Raw genomic sequence first — 20,687 nt, forward strand, 5'->3', positions numbered from 1 at the left:
CAATGCTCCATGATTCTTGAAATCAAAATGATCCATGACCTGTGTCATCACAATGCTCCAAACTGTTCTGATCACAATGTTCCATAACAATTGTCATCACATTGCTCCATGATGCCTGTCATCACAATACTCCATGCCCTTGTCAGCACAATGCTCCATGAACTTTGTCATCCCAATGCTCAATACACTTGTCATCACAATGCTCCCTGACACTTTTCTTCAGAATGCTCCTTGAACCCATTCATGAAAAGGCTCCATGCCTTTTTCATCACAATGCTCCATGCCCTTTTCCTCACAATGCTCCATGCCATTGTCATCACAATACTCCACAAGCTTGTCATCAGAATGCTCCATGACCCTTATCATCACAATGCTCCATGACCCTTGTCATCACAATGCTCCAAACCCCTGTCATCACAATGCTCCATTAACATTGTCATCACATTCCTCCATGACACTTGGCATCACAATGCTCCGTGCCATTGTCATCACAATGGACCATGACATATATCATCACAATGGTCCCAGACCCCTGTCTTCACAGTACTCCATGACCTTCTCATCACAATGCTCCATGCTCTTCTCATCAGAATGCACCTTGCCCACTGTCATCACAATAAACCATGAAACTTGTGCTCCATGCACTTTTCCTCACAATGCTCCATGCCATTGTCATCACAATACTCCACAAGCTTGTCATCAGAATGCTCCATTACTATTGTCATCACAATGCTCCATGACCCCTGTCATCACAATTCTCCATGACACCTGTCATCCAAATGCTCCATGCCCCTTGTCATTACAGTGCTCCATGACTCTCGTCATCAAAATTATCCATGGTCTTCTCATCACAATGTTCCACGGTCTTGCCATCATAATGCTCCATGACACTTCTCATCACAGTGTTACATGCTCTTGTCATCACAATTCTTCATGCACTTGTCATCGAAATGCTCCATGACCCCTGTCATAGTAAGCTCCATGTGCTTTTCCTCGGAATGCTTCACGAACTTGTCATCAAAATACTCAATGGCCCTTTTCAACACAATCCTCCATGCCCTTGTCATCAAAATGCTCCATGACCCTTGTCATCACAATGCTCCAAACACCTGTCATCACAATGCTCCATTAACTTTGTCATCACATTCCTCCATGACACTTGGCATCAGAATGCTCCATGCCATTTTCATCAAAATGGACTATGACATATGTCATCACAATGCCCCCAGACCGCTCTCTTCACAGTACTCCATGAGCTTCTCTTCACAATGCTCCATGCTCTTCTCATCAGAATGCGCCTTGCCCACTGTCATCACAATAAACCATGAAACTTGTCAGACCAATGCACCATGCCCCTGTCATCAGAATGCTCCATACCCTTGTCATCACAATGTTCCGTGACTCCAGTCATCACAATCCTTCATGACCTTTGTCATCACAATGGTCCTTGAACACCTCATGACAAGGCTCTGTGACCATTGTCACAATGCTCCATGAACTTTTCATCACTATGCTCTGTGACCGCTGTCATCATAATGTTCCATGCCTTTGTCAGCACAATGTTCCATGACCCTTGTCATCACAATGCTCCATGCGCTTCTCAGCACAATGCTCCATGACCCATGTCATCAAAATGCGCCATGCACCTGTCATCACAATGCTCCACAGCCTTGTCATCACAATGCTCCATAAACCTTGTCATCACAATGCTCCATAAACCTTGTCATCACAATGCTCCATGCACTTCTCATCAAAATGCTTTCTCACCACTGATATCACAATGTTCCATCACTAGTCATCACAATACTCCCTCACCACTGTCATCACAATTTTCCATGACCTCTGTCATCACAATGCTACATGCCTTATCATCACAATGCTCCATGACCCCTGACATCAAAATTTTCCATATCCTCTGTCATCAGAATGCTCCATCACCCTTTTCATCACAATGCTCCAAGACCCCTGACATCACAATGTTCCATAACCACTGTCATCAAAATGTTCCATGACACTTTTCATCAAATTGCTCCGTGACCCTGTCATCACAATGCACCATGGCCATCATCATAATGCTTCATGCTATTGTCATCACAATGAAATCAATATGCTCCATGACCTCTGTCATCAAAATTCTCCAAACCCTTGTGATCACAATGTTCCATAACCATTGCCATCACAATGCACCATGACGCTCATCATCACAATTATCCATGGTCTTCTCATCACAGAGTTCCATGACCTTTGTCATCACAATGCTCAATACACTTGTCATCACAATGCTCCCTGACACTTGTCATCAGTATGCTCCTTGAACCCTGTCATGACAAGGCTCCATGCCTTTTTTATCACAATGATCCATACCATTTTCATCACAATGCTCCAAGACCCCTGTAATCACAATGCTCCATGAACTTTAATCACTAAGCTCCATGATGCATGTCATCAGAATGCTCCATGGACTTCTCATCACAATGCTCCATGTCCTTGTCATCACAGTGCTCCAAGACCCCTGTCATCTCAATGCTCTGTGACTCCAGTCATCACAAGGCTTCATGACATTTGTCATCACAATGGTCCATGTCCTCGACACAAGGCTCTGTGACCTTTCGCACCACAATGCTCCATGAACTTTTCATCACAATGCTCTGTGATCCTTGTCATCACCATGCTCCATGCCTTTGTCAGCACAATTCTCCATGAGCCTTGTCATCACAATGCTCCATGCGCTTGTGAGCACAATGCTCCATAACCCATGTCATCACATTGCGCCATGCACTTGTCATCACAATGCTCCACATCCTTGTCATTACAGTGCTCCAAAAAACTTGTCATCACAATGCTCCATGCACTTCTAATCAAAATGATCTCTCCCCCCGTCATCACAATGTTCCATGATCCCTGTCATGACAAAGCTACATGACCTTATCATCACAATGCTCCATGAACCCTGACATCACAATGTTCCATAACCCCTGTCATCAAAATGCTCCATGACCCTTTTCGTCACAATGCTCCATGACCACTGACATAACAGTGTTCCATAACCACTGTCATCAAAATATTCCATGATACTTTTCATCAAATTGCTCCATGACCCTGTCATCAAAATGCTCCCTGCCCTTCTCATCACAATGCACCACGACCTTGTCATTAAATGCTCCATGAACTTTGTCATCACAAAGCTCCATGACCCTTCGCATCACAATGCTCCATGCCATTTTCATCACAATGCTCCATGACCCCTGTAATCACAATGCTCCATGCACCATTTCATCAGAATGCTCCATGAGACTTGTCATCACAAGGCTCCATGGTTTTCTCATCACAATGTCCCAGGACTTGTCATCACAATACTCCATTCCCTTGTCATCACAATGCCCCATTACCCCTGTCATCACAATACTCCATGAATATTTTCAGCCTAATGCCTCATGACCTTCTTATCACAATGCTCCTTGACCCTGTCATCAAAATGCTCCATGACCACAGTCATCACAGCGCTCCATGACCCCTGACAACACAATGATCTGGGAATCTTGTCATCAAAATGCTCCATGACACTTGTCATCACAATGCTCCATGCCCTTGTCATCACATTGCTCCATGAAGCCTCTCATCACATTGCTCCATGCCCTTGTCATTACAATCCTACATGACCCATGTATCACAGTGTTCCATGAACTTGTCATCACTATGCTCCTTGCCCACTCTCATCACAATAATCCATGAAACTTTTACGACCAATGCTCGATGCCCTTGTCATCACAATGCTCCATTGCCCATGTCATAACCATGCTCCATGACCCCTGCAATCACAGTGCTCTACGGCCTTGTCATCACAAGGATCCAATACCACTGTAATCACAATGCTCCATTCCCCTTTTCATCAGAATGCTCCATGAGAATTGTCATCACAAGGCTCCATGGTCCTCTCATCATCACAATGCTCCAGGACCTTGTCATCACAATGGTCCATGCCCACGTCATCAAAAGGCTCTGTGAAATTTGTCACCACAATGCTCCATGAAATTTTCATCACAATTCTCTTTTACCCATGTCATCACTATGCTCCATGCCTTTGTCAGCACAATTCTCCATGACAATTTTCATCACAAAGCTCCATGCGCTTTTCCGCACAATGCCCCATGACCTGTGTCATCACAATGAGCCATGTGCTTGTCATCACAATGCTCCACCACCTTGTCATCACAGTGCTCCATAAACCTTGTCATCACAATGCTCCATGCACTTCACATCAAAATGCTCTCCCACCACTGATATCATAATGTTCTATCACTAGTCATCACAATACTCCCTCACCCCTGTCATCACAATGTTCCAGGACCCCTGTCATCAAAATGCTCAATGACCCTTTTCATCATAATCCTCCATGACCCCTGACATCACAAAGTTCCATAACCTCTGTCATCAAAATATCCCATGACAATTTTCATCAAATTGCTCCATGACACTTTCATCACAATGATCCCTGCCCTTCTCAAAACAGTTCACCACGTGCTTGTCATCAAAATGCTCCATGACCTTTGTCATCACAAAGCTACATGACCCTTGGCATCACAATGCTCCATTCCATTGTCATCAAAATGCTCCATGAACACTCTCATCACATTGTTCCATGCCCTTGTCATCACAGGCTCCGTGATGCTTTTCATCACAATGCTCGATGCTCTTCTTAACACAATGCTCCATGCCCTTTTCATTACAATCCGCCATGACCCATGTATCACAGTGCTCCGTGCCCCTGTCATCACAATGTTCCATGCCCCCTCTTATCACAATAATCCTTGAAGCTTTTCAGACAAATGCTCCATGCCCTTGTCCTCAAAATGCTCCATTACCCCTGTTATAACAATGCTCCATGACACCTGCCATTACAATATTCCATGGCCTTGTCATCACAAGGCTCCATAACCCTTGTCATTACAATGCTCCTTGTCCTTGTAATCAAAAAGCTCCATGACACATGTCATCAGAATGCTCCATGGCCTTCTCATTCACGATGCTCCATGCCCTTGTCATCACAATTCTCCTAGACCTCTGTAATCACAATGCTCAATGCCCCTTTTCATCTCAAATCTCCATGAACCGTGTCACCAAAATGCACCATGCCCATCATCATAATGCTTCATGCTATTGTCATCAAAATGAAATCAAAATGCTCCATGACCTCTGTCATCACAATGCTCCAAACCCTTGTGATCACAATGTTCCATAACACTTGTCATAACAACAACCATGACGCTCATCATCACAATTATCCATGGCCTTCTATTCACAATACTCCATGAACATTGTCATCACAATGCTCAATACACTTGTCATCACAATGCTCGCTGACACTTGTCATCAGTATGCTCCTTGAACCCTGTCATGACAAGGCTCCATGAATTTTGCATCACAATGTTCCATGTCCTTTTCATCACAATGCCCTGTGACCCTTGTCATCACAATGCACCATGCCTTTGTCAGCACAATGATCCATGACACTTCTCATCACAATGCTTCATGTGCTTTTCAGCACAATGCTCCTTGAAACATGTCATCACAATGCACCATGCGCTTGTCATCACAATGTTCCACATCCTTGTCATCACAATGCTCCATAAACCTTGTCATCACAATGCTCCATGCACTTCTCATCAAAATGCTCTCTCACCACTGATATCATAATGTTCCATCACTAGTCTTCACAATACTCCCTCACCCTTGTCATTACAATGTTCCATGACCCCTATCATCACTATGCAACATGCACTTATCATCAAAATGCTTCATGACCAATGACATCACAATGCTCCATAATTCCTCTCATCAAAATGCTCCATTACCATTTTCATCACAATGCTCCATCACCCCTGACATCACAATTTTCCATAACCACTCTCATCAAAATATTCCATGACTTTTTCACCAAATTGCTCCATGACCCTGTTAGCACAGTGCTCCCTTCTCTTCTCATCACAACGCACCACGACCTTGTCATCAAAATGCTCCATGACCTTTGTCATCACAAAACTCCATGACACTTGGCATCACAATGCTCTATGCCATTGTCATCACAATGCTCCATGAAGCCTCTCATCACATTGCTCCATGTCCTTCTCATCACAAACCTCCATGACGCTTGTCATCACAATGCTCGATGCACTTCTCATCACAATGCTCCATGCCCTTGTCATTACAATCCTCCATGACCCATGTATCAAAGTGTTCTGTGCCCTTGTCATCACAATGCTCCATGCCCACTCTCATCACATTAATCGATGAAACATTTCAGACCAATGCTCCTTGCTCTTTTCATCACAATGCTCCATTACCCCTGTCATAACAATGCTCCATGACACCTGTCTTCACAAGTTTCCATGGCCTTGTCATCACAAGACTCCATGACACTTGTCATCACAATGCACCAAACACTGTAATCACAATTCTGCATACACTTGTCATCACAAAGCTCCATGACGCATGTCATCAGAATGCTCAATGGCCTTCTCATTCAAGATGCTCCATGCCCTTGTCATCACAATGGTCCAAGACACCTGTAATCACAATGCTCCATGACCCTTTTCATCTCAATGCTCCATGAACCCTGTCATCACAATGCACCATGCGCATCATTATAATGCTTCATGCTATTGTCATCAAAATGAAATCAATATGCTCCATGACCTCTGTCATCACAATGCTCCAAACACTTGTGATCACAATGTTCCATAACACTTGTCATCACAACGCCCAATGACGCTCATCATCACAGTTATCCATGGGCTTCTATTCACAGTACTCCATGACCTTTGTCATCACAATGCTCAGTACACTTGTCATCACAATGTTCCCTGACACTTGTCGTCAGTAGGCTCCTTGAACCCTGTCATGACAAAGCTCCATGCATTTTTCAACACAATGATCCATGCCCTTTTCCTCACAATGCTCCAAGACCCCTGGAATCACAATGCTCAATACCATTGTCATCACAAAGCTTCATGACTCATGTCTTCAGAATGCTCCATGGACTTCTCATCACCATGCTCCATGCCCTTTTCATCACAATGCTCCATTCCCATGTCATCAAAATGCCCCATGGCCCCTGTCATCACAATACTCCATGAACATTTTCAGCCCAATGCTCCATGACCTTCTAATCACAATGCCCCATGAACCCTGTAATCACAATGCTCCATGACCCCTGTCGTCACAATGCTCCGTGACTCCAGTCATCACAAAGCTTCATGACCTCTGTCATCTCAATGGTCCATGCCATTGTCACACAAGGCTCTGTGACCTTTGTCACCACAATGCTCCATGAACTTTTCATCACAATACTCTGACCCTTGTCATCAAAATGCACCATGCCCTGTCAGCACAGTGCTCCATGACCAATGTCATCACAATGCGCCATGCGCTTGTCATCACAAATCTCCATGAGGCTTGTCATCACAACGCTCGATGCACTTCTCATCACAATGCACTATGCCCTTGTCATTACAATCCTGCATGATCTATGTATCACAGTGTTCCGTGCCTTTATTATTACAATGCTCCATTCCCTTGTCATCACAATGCTCCATGACCCTTGTCATCACAGTGCACCAAACCCTTGTCATCAAAATGCTCCATTACCTTTGTCATCACTATCCTCCATGACTCTTGGCATCACAATGCTCCATGCCATTGTCATCACAATGGACCATGACATATGTCATCACTGTGCTCCCTGTCACCTGTCTTCACAATACTCCATGACCTTGTCATCACAATGCTCCATGCCCTTGTCATCACAATGAGCCATGCCCACTGTCATTACAATAATCCATGAAACTTGTCAGACCAGTGTTCCATGTCCCTGTCATCACAATGCTCCATGACCTTGTCATCACAATGCTCCATGACCCCTGTCATCACAATTATCCGTGACTCCAGTCATCACAATGCTCCGTGACTCCAGTCATCACAATGCTTTATGACATTTGTCATCACAATGATCCATGCCCTCGTCACACAAGGCTCTGTGACCTTTGTCACCACAATGCTCCATGCTCTTGTCATCAAAATGTGCCATGACCCTGTCATCACAATGCTCCATGCCCTTGTCATCACAATGCTCCATGACCATTGTCATCACGATGCTCTTAGCCCTTGTCATCAAAATGCTCCATTACGTTTGTCATCACAATCCTCCATGACACTTGGCATCACTATGCTCCATGCAGTTGTCATCGCAATGGACCAAGACATATTTCGTCTAAATACTCCCTGACACCTGTCGTCACAATACTCCCTGACCTTGTCACCACAATGCTACATGCCCTTGTCATCACAATGCGTCATGCCAACTGTCATCACAATAATCCATGAAACTTCTCAGACCAAAGTTCCATCACCCTCTCATCACAATGCTCCATGCCTTTGTCATCACAATGCTCCATGACCCCTGTCATAACAGTGCTCCATGATCCCTGCCATCACAATGTTCCATGGCCTTGTTATCCAAGGCTCCATGACCCTCGTCATCACAATGCTTCAAGACAAATGTAATCACAATGCTCCTTGCCACTTTTCATCTCAATGCTCCATGAACACTGTCATCACAATGCACCATGCCCATCATCATAATCCTTCATGCTATTGTCATCACAATGAAATCAAAATGCTCCATGACCTCTGTCATCACAATGCTCCAAACCCTTGTGATCACAATGTTCCATAACACTTGTCATCACAACGCCCCATGACGCTCATCATCACAATTATCCATGGTCTTCTATTCACAATACTCCATGACCTTTTTCATCACAGTGCTCAATAAACATGTCATCACAATGCTCCCTGGCAATGGTTGTGAATATGCTCCTTGAAACCTGTCATGACAAGGCTCCATGCATTTTTCATCACAATGATCCATGCACTTTTCATCACAATACTCAAAGACTGCTGTAATCACAATGCTCCATGTCCTTGTCATCACAAAGCTTCATGAATCATGTCTTCAAAATGCTCCATGGCCTTCTCATCACCATGCTCCTGCCCTTTTCATCACAATGCTCCATTCCCTTGTCATCAAAATGCTCCATGACCCCTGTCATCACAATACTCCATGAATATTTACAGCCCAATGCTCCACGACCTTCACTTCACAATGCCCCATGAACTCTGTCATCACTGTGCTCCATGACCACTGTCATCACAACGATCCATGACCCCTGACAACAAAATGATCCTGGACTCTTGTCATCAAAATGCTCCATGACACTTGTCATCACAATGATCCATTCCCTTGTCATCACAGTGCTCCATAACCCTTGTCATCACAAGGATCCAAGCCCTTGTCATCAAAATGCTCCATTATATTTGTCATCACATTTCTCCATGACACTTGGCATCACAATGCTCCATGCCATTGTCATCACAATGGACCATGACATATGTCACCACAATGCTCCCTGACAACTGTCTTCACAATAATCTACGACCTTGTCATCACAATGCTCCATGCCCCTGTCATCACAATGTTCCATGCCCTTGTCATCACAATGATCCATTCCCTTGTTATCACAATGCTCCATGACCCCTGTAATCACAATGTTCAGTGACGCTTGTCATCATAGTGCTCCATGACACTTGTCATCAAAATGTTCCATGCATTTGTCAGCAAAATGCTTCCTGAACTTGTCATCACAATGCTCCATTCTCATTGTCATCAAAATCCTCAATGAAACTTGGGTTCACATTGCTTGATGCCCTTGTCATCACAATGCGCCATGGTCCTTGAAATGAAAATGATCCATGACCTCTGTCATCACAATGCTCCATGCCCACTGTCATAGCAATAATCCATGAAACTTGTCAGACCAATGCTCCATGCCGCTGTCATCACAATGCTCCCTGCCCTTTTAATCACAATGCTCCATTACCCCTCACATCATAATGTTCCTTGACTCCAGTCATCACAATGCCTTATGACATTTGTCATCACAATGGTCCATTCCCTCGTCATCACAATGCTATGTAACACATCTCATCACAATGCTCCACGCCTTTGTCAGCAGAGTGCTCCATGACCCGTGTTATCACAATGCTCCATGAGCTTGTTATCAAAATTTTCCACACACTTGTCATCAGAATGCTCCATAAAACTTGTCATCACAATGCTCCATGTACTTCTCATCAAAATGCACTCTCACCACTGATATCAAAATGTTCCATCACTAGTCATCACAATACTCCCTCACCCCTTTCATGACAATGTTCCACGGCCTTGTCATCACATGGCTCCATGACCCTTGTCATCACAATGCTCCAATACCCCTGTAGTCACAATGTTCCATGCTATTGCCATCACAAAGCTCCATGACGCATGTTATCAATCTGCTCCATGGCCATCTCATCACAATGCTCCATGCCCTTGTCATCACCATGCTCCAAGACAACTGTAATCAAAATGCTCCATGCCACTTTTCATCTCAATGCTCCATGAACTCTGTAATCACAATGAACCATGCCCAGCATCGAAATGCTTCTTGCTATTGTCATCACAATGAAATCAAAATGCTCCGTGACCTCTGTCATCACAATGCTCCAAACCCTTGTGATCACAATGTTCCATAACACTTGTCATCACAACGCCCCATTATGCTCATCATCACAATTATCCATGGTCTTCTCATCAGAATTCTCCATGTCCCTTGTCATCACAATGCTCAATACACTTGTCATTACAATGCTCCCTGACACTTATCGTCAATATGCTCCTTGAACCCTGTCATGACAAGGTTCCCTGCCTTTTGCATCACAATCACCCATGCCATTATCATCACAATGCTCCAAGACCTATGTAATCACAATGCTCAACACCCCTTTTCATCAGAATGCTCCATGACACTTGTCATCACAAGGCTCCATGATCTTCTCCTCAAAATGCTCGAGGACCTTGTCATCACAATTCTCCATTCCATTGTCATCGCAATGCTCCATGACCACTGCCATCGCAATACTCAATGAATATTATCAGCTCAATGCTCCATGAGCTTCTCATCACAGTTTTCCATGACCCCTGTCATCACAATGCTCCATGACCACTGTCATCACAGTGCTCCATGACACCAGACAACACAATGATCCTGGACTCTTGTCATCAAAATGCCCCATGACCCTTGTCATCAGAATGATCCATATCCTTGCCATCCCAATGCTCTGTGACCCCTGTAATCACAATGCTCCATGACGCTTGTCATCACAGTGTTCCATGACACTTGTCATCAAAATGCTCCATGCATTTGTCAGCAAAATGCTACATGACCTTGTCATCACAATGCTCCATGTGCTTGTCATCACAATACTCCATTCCCATTGTCATCAAAAAACTCCTTGAACCTTGGGTTCACAATGCTTCATGCCCTTGTCATCACAATGCTCCATGCACCTTGAAATGAAAATGATACATGACTTCTGTCATCACAATGCTCAAAACCCTTGTGATCACAATGTTCCATAACATTTGTCATCACAACGCTCCATGATATCTGTCATCACAAAGCTCCATGACCTTTGTCATCACAATGCTCAATACACTTGTCATCACAATGCTCCCTGACACTTGTCGTAAGAATGCTCCTTGAACACTATCATGAAACGGCTCCAAACCTTTTTCATCACAATGCTCCATGCCCTTTTCATCACAATGTTCCATGCCATTGTCATCACATTACTCCACAAGCTTGTCATCAGAATGGTCCATGACCCTTGTCATCACAATGATCCATGACACCTGTCATCACAATGCTCTATGCCCATTGTCATTACACTGCTCCATTACGCTCATCATCACAATTATCCATGGTCTTCTCATAACAGTGATCCACGGTCTTTTCATCACAATGCTGCATGCACTGGTCATCACAATTCTACATGTCCTTATCATCAAAATGCTCCATGACACTTGTCATCACAATGTTACATGATCTTGTCAATACAATTCTCCATGCACTTGTACATCGCAATGCTCCATGACCCCTGTCATAGCAAGCTCGGTGCGCTTTTCATCACAATGCTTCACGACCTTCTCATTCAAAATTCTCAATGGCCCTTCTCCACACAATGCTCCAAGATCGTGTCATCACAGTGATCCAAGACCCTTGTCATCACGATGCTCCAAGCCCTTGTCATCACTATGCTCCATTACTTTGTCATCACAATCCTCCATGACAATTGGAATCACAATGCTCCATGCCATTGTCATCACAATGGACCATGACATATGTCATCACAATGCTCCTTGACACCTGTCTTCACAATATTCCTTGACCTTGCCATCGCAATGCTCTATGCCCCTGTCATCACAATGTGCCATGCCCACTGTCATCACAATAATCCATAAAAATTTTCAGAGCAATGCTCTATGCCCCTGTCATCACAATGCTCCATGCCCTTGTCATCACAATGCTCCATGACCCCTGTCATCACAATGCTCTGTGACTCCAGCAACCACAATAATTCATGACTTTGTCATCAAAATGGTCCATGCCCGCATCATCACAATGTTCCGTGACCCTTGTCATCACAATGCTACATGCAATTATCATCACAATGCTCCATGACGCCTGATATCACAATGTTCCATAACCCCAGCATCAAAAAGCTCCATGACCCTTTTCATCACAAAGCTCTATGACCCCTGACATCACAATGTTCCATATCCACTGTCATCAAAATGTTCCATGACAGTTTTCATCAAATTGCTCTTTGACCCTGTCATCACAATGCTCCCTGCCCTTCTCATCACAATGCACAACGCCCTTGTAATCAAAATGCTCCATTACCTTTGTCATCACAAAGCTCCATGACCCTTGGCATCACAATGCTCCATGCCATTGTCATCACAATGCTCCATGAACACTTTCATCGCATTGCTTCATGCCCTTGTCATCACAAAGCTCCATGATGCTTGTCATCACAATGCTCCATGACGCTTGTCATCACAATGCTCGATGACCTTCTATTCACAATGCTCCATGCTCTTGTCATTACAATCCTCCATGACCCATGTATCACAGTGTTCCTTGCCCTTGTCATCACAATGCTCCAAGACCTCTGTAAACACAATGCTCCATGCCCAGGTCATCACAAAGCTTCATGGCACATGTCATAAGCATGCTCCATGGCCTTCTCATCACAATGCTCCATGCCCTGGTCATCACAATGCTCGAAGGCACCTGTAATCAAAATGCTGCATGCCCCATTTCATCAGAATGCTCCATGAGACTTGTCATCACAAGGCTCCATGGACTTCTCATCACAATGCTCCAGGACCTTGTCATCACGATGCTCCATTCCCTTGTCATCACAATACTCCATGAACATTTTCAGCCAATGCTCCATGATCTTCTCATCACACTGCTCCATGACCCCTGTCATCACAATGCTCCATGACCACTGTCATCACAATGCTCTATGACCCCTTACAACACAATAATCCGGGACTGTTGTCATCACAATGCTCCATGATCATTGTCATCACAATGCTCAATACACTTGTCATCACAATGCTCCCTGACCCTTGTTGTCAGAATGCTCCTTGAAACCTGTCATTAAAAAGCTCCATGCATTATTCATCACAAAGATCCATGCCCTTTTCATCACAATGATCCATGCCATTTTCATCACAATACTCCACAAGCTTATCATCAGAATGCTCCATGACACTTGTCATCACAATGCTCCATGACCCGTCTTCACAATGTTCCATGACCCCTGTCATCACAATGCTCCATGACGCCTGTCATCAGAATGCCCCATGCCCCTTGTCATTACAGTGCTCCATGATGCTCGTCATCACAGTTATCCATGGTCTTCTCATCCCAATGCTCCATGCCCTTGTCATCACAATGCTCCAAGACCCGTGTAATCACAATTCTCCATGCCCATTTTCATCAGAATGCTCCATGAGACTTGTCATCACAAGGCTCCACGGTCTTCTCATTACAATGCTTCAGGACCTTGTCATCACAATGCTCCATGACCCATGTCATCAAAATACTCCATGAACATTTTCAGCCCAAAGCTCCATGACTTTCTCATCTCACTTCTCCATGACACTTGTCATCACAATGCTCCATGTCCACTGTCATCACAACCCTCCATGACCCCTGACAACACAGTGATCCGGGACTCTTGTCATCAAAATGCTCCATAAACCTTGTCATCACAATAATCCATGCCCTTGTCATCCCAATTCTCCATGACCCCTGTAATCACAATGCTCCGTGACGCTTGTCATCACAGTGCTCCGTGACCCTTGTAATCACAATGCTCCATGTTTTTGTCAGCACAAGGCTACATGACCTTGTCATCACAGTCCTCCATGACCCTTGGGATCACATTGCAACATGCTCTTGTTATCTCTGTCTTTATTTTCTGGTTTTTACAGATTTTCGGATGTCCCTTTTGAGTGGTGGGAAGTGACAATACTTTGTTGTGTGGATTTGCATTGCAAGCTTCCTTGATTTGCCAAAAAGGGCGTATGCATTTTCTCCTGAATATATTCAGCAGAAAATGCATACGCCCTTTTTGGCCAAGTGCATCATTGTCGAAGTTGTTACGCTTTTCCTGTGCTTTAAAAGTGATTCCAATTTACCAGTTGAAATATGTTTTGTGCAATTCTGCCTCATTTTCAATCTGCTTCGTTGCCTTCCCTCAACAGATTTTTGGAATAGTGTTGTCCTTTATAACTCTGCAGGTTTGTGAATTGCTGTGCCCCTGAGCTCCAATTTTCAACTCGTGTTTTTGTGAGCTGACCACAAATCCACAATTTTGCTACAGGACCTATACTGGTTCCAGGGGTGCAGGCTGATGCTTTGGTTAAATCTTCCTTCCACAGGGGAAATTAGAGTGACATGTGTCCATCCAAATGCCTACAGCTACTCTCTGATTGGTTCTCCCTCTTCCCTTTCATCCACTGCACAATTTGCAAACTGTGCGAAGCAGGAGCTTATAGGGGCTGACTCTCCAAGTTGGGAGATTGATAGTAAAGCAGTTGGAATGTCAAACTGGAACACAAGGAGAGGAAAAAAATTATGAGCCTTTTAGAAATCTTTTGCCATCACAGGGTGTCCATTCTCTAGGTTTCCCATACATGTTATAACTGTATTGATATTCCCTTCTACCTGGAGAGTTGGGACCCATGGAATGGGTGGCATGCATAACTGCTTTAAGGGGTCTGCATTTTCTCACCCTATCTCACCAGTCCTCTCAGCCCCAAGTGTCCAGCCTTATGTCTCATCTAGCAGTCTTTGCAGATAGGGTCATTCCAGGTTTCATCAGAACCCCTGAAGGAATTGTGTAAGAATTTCGCTGTTTTTTTTTTGTTTGTTTGTTTGTTTTTGAAATTCATTTATATAATGGGGTTGAGCTGATTTTCACCGACATGTTTATGCCGGTCTAGACACACTTGATTCCCTTATGGAGACATATCAATATATAGGTTTTAAGATTCTTACTAGTCAGATATATTCCTGTGCTGGGAATTGGGGTTTTGAGTCCCGTTCACTGAGGAAGGTGTAGGTTTTGTCTATTCTGTATTTTCTTCATGGAATGCTACATGTGCTAATATCAAACTCTGGTTTTATGCATCACCCCACCTCTCCTTCCCCCTTAAGCAGGCAAAAGAGTGTTTTCTCAATGTGAGACTCTGTTCTCTTTCCTCAGTTCATGTGTAGCCATGTTTACAGGGCCTTCATAAGTGATATCTTATGATAAGTTTCTATTTCTGTGTGACTTATTTCACTTAGAATCATCGTACCTAAATCCACTCATTATGTTGCTACTGGCCTTATGATATTGATTTCATGTCTGAGTTATATTCCATTGTACAAAATTACCACAATTTTTTTACACAATTTTCTCTTTCCTGGAATATTTAAGTTGTACTGAAGTTGAGGTTCTTGTATGCAGAGCAGCCCTAAACTTTGGGGTGCCTGTGTCTTGTTGATATTTAGTCTTCCCAAGTTATATGCCCATGAGTGGAAGTGTCCTATGCTCGGTAGCTTTGTATTTTAGATGTTTTAGGAAACAGCATACACTTCTTCAGAGTGGCTCTTGGATATTTATATCCCACCCATCAGCGTGACTAGCTCCCTGTTCTCCATGGCCTCTCCTGCTTTTCTGGTTTGTACACATTTTTTGGATGGCCTTTCTAAGCAGTGGAAATTGAGACTTCTTTGTTGTGCAGATTTGCATTTCCCGCTTGCTTGGTTGGCCAAAAAATCTGTATGTGTTTTTTTCCTGAAGTTATTCATGAAAAAAACGCATACACCCTTTTGCCCAACTACATCATTTTAGAAATTCTGCTCCTTTTCATATGCTTTAAATGTGAGTCCAATCTACCTTTTGAAATCTGTTTCCTGCAATTCTGCCTCTCATTCAGATCCTCTTCGTTGCCTTACCTGAATATATTTTTGGACGTTGGTTTTCATTTTTATCTTTGCAGGTCTTTGAATTGTCTGCTCCTGAGCTCCATTTTGCAACTCGCATTTTTGGGGGCTGGCCTCCAAACCATTGTATTGCTTCCAGCCCTATTCTGGTTCTGGGGAGGCAGGCTGAGCCTTTGGTTAATTTTTCTTCCTAATAGGAAATTAGAGTGACATGTGCCTGTCAAAACTCCCACAGCTAGTCTCTCATTGGTTCCCCCTCTTCCCGTTTATCCTCTGCACAAATTGCAAACTGTGTGAAACAGGAGGTTAAAGCTGCTGATTCTCCAAGTGGGGAGATTGTTAGTCATTTGGCTGGAATGGCGAACCCCAGCACCAGGAGATCAAAAATGAGGTGCAGTTTAGACCCCTTTCCTGATCACACGGTGTACATTTGTTTCGGTCTCCCAGGCATGTTTTTGCTGTCAGAAGATTCCCTTGAACCTGCAGATTTGGGACCCATGGAATGGGAATCAGGCAGTATTTCTTTTAAAGGTCTGCATTTCCTCACCCAGCCTCTCTAACATCTCTTAGCGTGCATAGCTTCCAGACTTATATATCATCCTGCTGTGTGTCTACCTGTGTTCAATCCATGTTACATCATAGCCCTTCCACAAAAGTTGTAAGAAATTTTGTCTGTCTCACTTTTTCTAAATATTTTTAAATTTATTTTTATATTGGTTACAGCTGATTTTCAAAGCTCTGTTTTTTGCTGCTGTACATCCACTTGATTCATGTACTGTGAGACAACAATAAATTCTTTTTCAGATGCTTACCATTCATATGTATTATTTTACAGTGACTTGAGTGGGCTGAGTGCAGTTCTTTGAGGTACCGTGTAGGCCTTGTCTGTTATTCAATATGGTACTTGAAATGGTATCTTTGCTAATTTCAACCTCCTGGATAATACCTCACCCTTCCTCACCTTTCCCATTTAGCAGCCTTATGTCTATTTTCTACATATTTGACTATGTTTCTGTTTTGTAATTTATTTCATGTGTAGCCATTTTTGATTCCACCTTTAAGTGACATCTTATGATATGTGTCTTTTTCTTTCTGACATACGTCACTTAGAATGATCATATGTAACTCCTCCAGACTTGTTACAACAGGCCTTATTTCTGGATGAGTAATATTCCACTCTAAATAAGTACTCCATCTCTTTTATCCATTTTATCCTTCCAGGGACATTTAGGTTATATCCAAGTTGAGGCCCTTTTTAACAGAGAGGTGGTAAACGTTGGGGTGCCTGTTTTCTGTCGATTTTTGTTTTTCCCAAGGTATACGCCCATGAGTACAAGTGCCCTATGCTCTGTAGCTCATTTTTTAGATGTTTTAGCAAACACAATACACTTCTCCAGAGTGGCCCTTGGCAAATTACATTTCCACTATCAGCCTCACAGGGCTCACTTTTCTCCTCACCCTGTCCTGCATTTCGTGTGTTTACATTTTATGTGGATGGCCCTTCTGACTGATGTGTAGTGATACATTTTGTAGTATTGATTTCCAGTGCCCACCTGTTTGGTTGGATAAAATGTGTGTATGGCCTTTACTTGAATATATTCAGAAAAAATGCATACGCCCTTTTTGGCCAACTGCATCATTGGCGATGTTCAGCCACTTTTCTTGTGCTTTAAAGGGGAGTCCTTTCTACCTCTTGAAATCTGTTTCCTGCCACTCTCCCTTGCTTACAAGTCCTTTTCTGTGACTTACCTCAAGACATTTTTTGACGATAGATATTTTCAACTCTGCAGTTTCATGAATTTTAGTGCCTCTGATTTCCATTTTTCAAATTGTGTTTTTGGAAACTGGACACAAAACAGCGGGATTTCGTCTAGTCCTCTTCTGTTTCCATAGGCAATTCTAGCCTTTGATGAATTTGTCTTCCGTATTGGAAATTAGAGTGGCATATGCCTGTCCAAACACCTAGGACTTGTCTCTAAATTTTTCTCATCCTTCCGCTTCATCCTCTGGACAAATTCCAAACTGTGTGCAACAAGATATTGACGGTGCTGATATCCCCAAGTGAGGAGATTTTTAGGAAAGATGCTGAAGGAGTGAACCCGAGCACCAGGCGATGAGGAGATGAGGTGCCTTTTCCAAACTGTTTCTGATCAAACGGTGTACCATCCTCTAGGTGTGACAGACATGTTTGAGCCGTAGGAATGGTCCCCTGCATGTAAGGATAAAACCAGGGATTTTTCCAAATCAGTGCCTCCCCGAACAAAAAACTGGGGAATTTTTAAGTTACGGCTACACATATGTCCATTAAGGGCCTTGGGAAGTAGGCAGAGTCCAAACTTTAGATGATTGAAATCTTCAGAGTCAGAAGTGCTCACCATCGGCCTTGCTTAGGTTACATTTTATCTGTCATTGATAGATGATGTCAATAAAAATATCTATTCTTTTTCTGATTATTTCCCATTATAGGTTATTGCAAAATATTCAGTGTAGTTCCCTGTGCTATACAATAGTTCCTTGTTGATGATCTGTTTTATACATAGCAGTGTGTATGTTTTAATCCCAAACTGTTAACTTATCCTTTCTCCTACCTTTCCCCTTTGGAAATAATAAATTATAAGATTTTATACTTCTCAGAAATGGGGAAGCTGAAAGAGAGGTATCATTTTCAATGGAAAAGCATTCAAAACAAGATTGAAGCTTCAGCCAAGAGTATTCGATGTACATCCTTGGGAATAAATCACTTCATTTCTCTAATGTTGACCTAACAAATAAGACAGACGCCTTCACTGAACTTGCTTATAATAAAGTGATGGAAATATTAAATGTAAGTCTTAGAAACATCTTATTTTACCCGAGCCTTATCCACTGCTCTAGGTTGACTACAGTTTGGCTCACACATCTGTTCATTGAAGTTACAATGTTCTCAATTTCTGTTACTGATCCTCCAGAGTGGACCCCAACAGGAGTCCCCGTGCCCAGTGTCATTGGAGCCAACAGATCAAGACTGAGATTGGTTCAGAAGCAAAGGAAACTTTATATTTTGAAAACAGAATGGAGAGGTGAGAGCATGCACTCCCCCGTGGGCTGTGGGCTGGGCTGCTGTGTAGGGATCCCGGCAGCATCAGCGGGAGGGAGGGGATGGAGCTCTCGAAGGCTGGGTTGGCTGCAGCTCAGGCTCTATGTCGCAGAGTCTGCATGGGACCCCACTAGCTGAGGTGTCGGCCCAGCCATTCTGCACTAGGAAATCAGGTCTGAAGTGCCGGGTGTGAGACCTCTGCATGTGGAACCCTAGGAGCACGTGAAATTAGACAAAGCACAAAGGAAAAACAGGTTAGACTTTATTTTATTGCCCAGATTCTCTTTTTATCTCCCAGGAATTTTTAATGAACGTTGCCGGAGACGAACACCTCCTCTGCTTTTTGTCCCTTTCGTCATTCTTGGGGTGCTGAGGGTGCAGACCCCTCTTTTGTAACTGCTTCTTGCTGAGGTGGGAGCCCTCATACACGGGGGAAGGGGAAAAACTTCTCGCCAGCAGCCTCCAGGTGAGGTTGATTGTCCCAAGGACTCCTGCCTCACTGGTCTTCCACCTGAGCAGCAGCATTGGAAGTGTTATAGATTCGATTGACCTTTAAGGGTCCAGGAAAGAGATGCACAGAGATGCTGCGGTGGCAGGTTTCACCCCACCGCACATTTGTTCAGCGACCTTAGGCTGACGGTTTTTGCCAGCCTAGATGCTCTGAGCAGTAGTCTGTGCTTTCTTTAATTAGGTCCCTGATTTAATGTACAAACAGCACCATGTGTCAGAGCCCTGCCCACACAACTCTGAGACAGTCCAAGTTCGGTGGTGATCCAGGACCATGAGGTCCACTGAGTCAACGGCCTTTTGAAGTAGCCAGCAGTCCAGCCGGTCATATTGGCCACCATCACCACGGTGTCTGTTGTGTTTTTTATGGTGAAATTGTGATATACATTTCCTCTGCCAAGCCTGTTAGCTCCTGTCTGGCTGCAGTAAGTCCTGCAAGCAGTAGTCTGCTCTTTCGTGGTACAGACTTGTTTTCTGAGAGAAACTCCAGGTCAAGTGATGGTCACACGTGTCTTCTTGGGGCCCCATTGCCCCCGATTGTCTCTCTGGAGGTTGGAGTTGGATGGCCTCCTCACTCGAGATCAGTGTGTCCACAGAGCGACCCCTGCAACTTCAGGGCATGATGGGTGGTTAGGATCACCACGTGGGGTCCTTTT

The sequence above is a fragment of the Hyperoodon ampullatus genome (assembly GCF_949752795.1).
Source record: "Hyperoodon ampullatus genome assembly, contig: SUPER_X_unloc_1, whole genome shotgun sequence".
In the NCBI taxonomy this organism is placed as follows: domain Eukaryota; kingdom Metazoa; phylum Chordata; class Mammalia; order Artiodactyla; family Ziphiidae; genus Hyperoodon; species Hyperoodon ampullatus.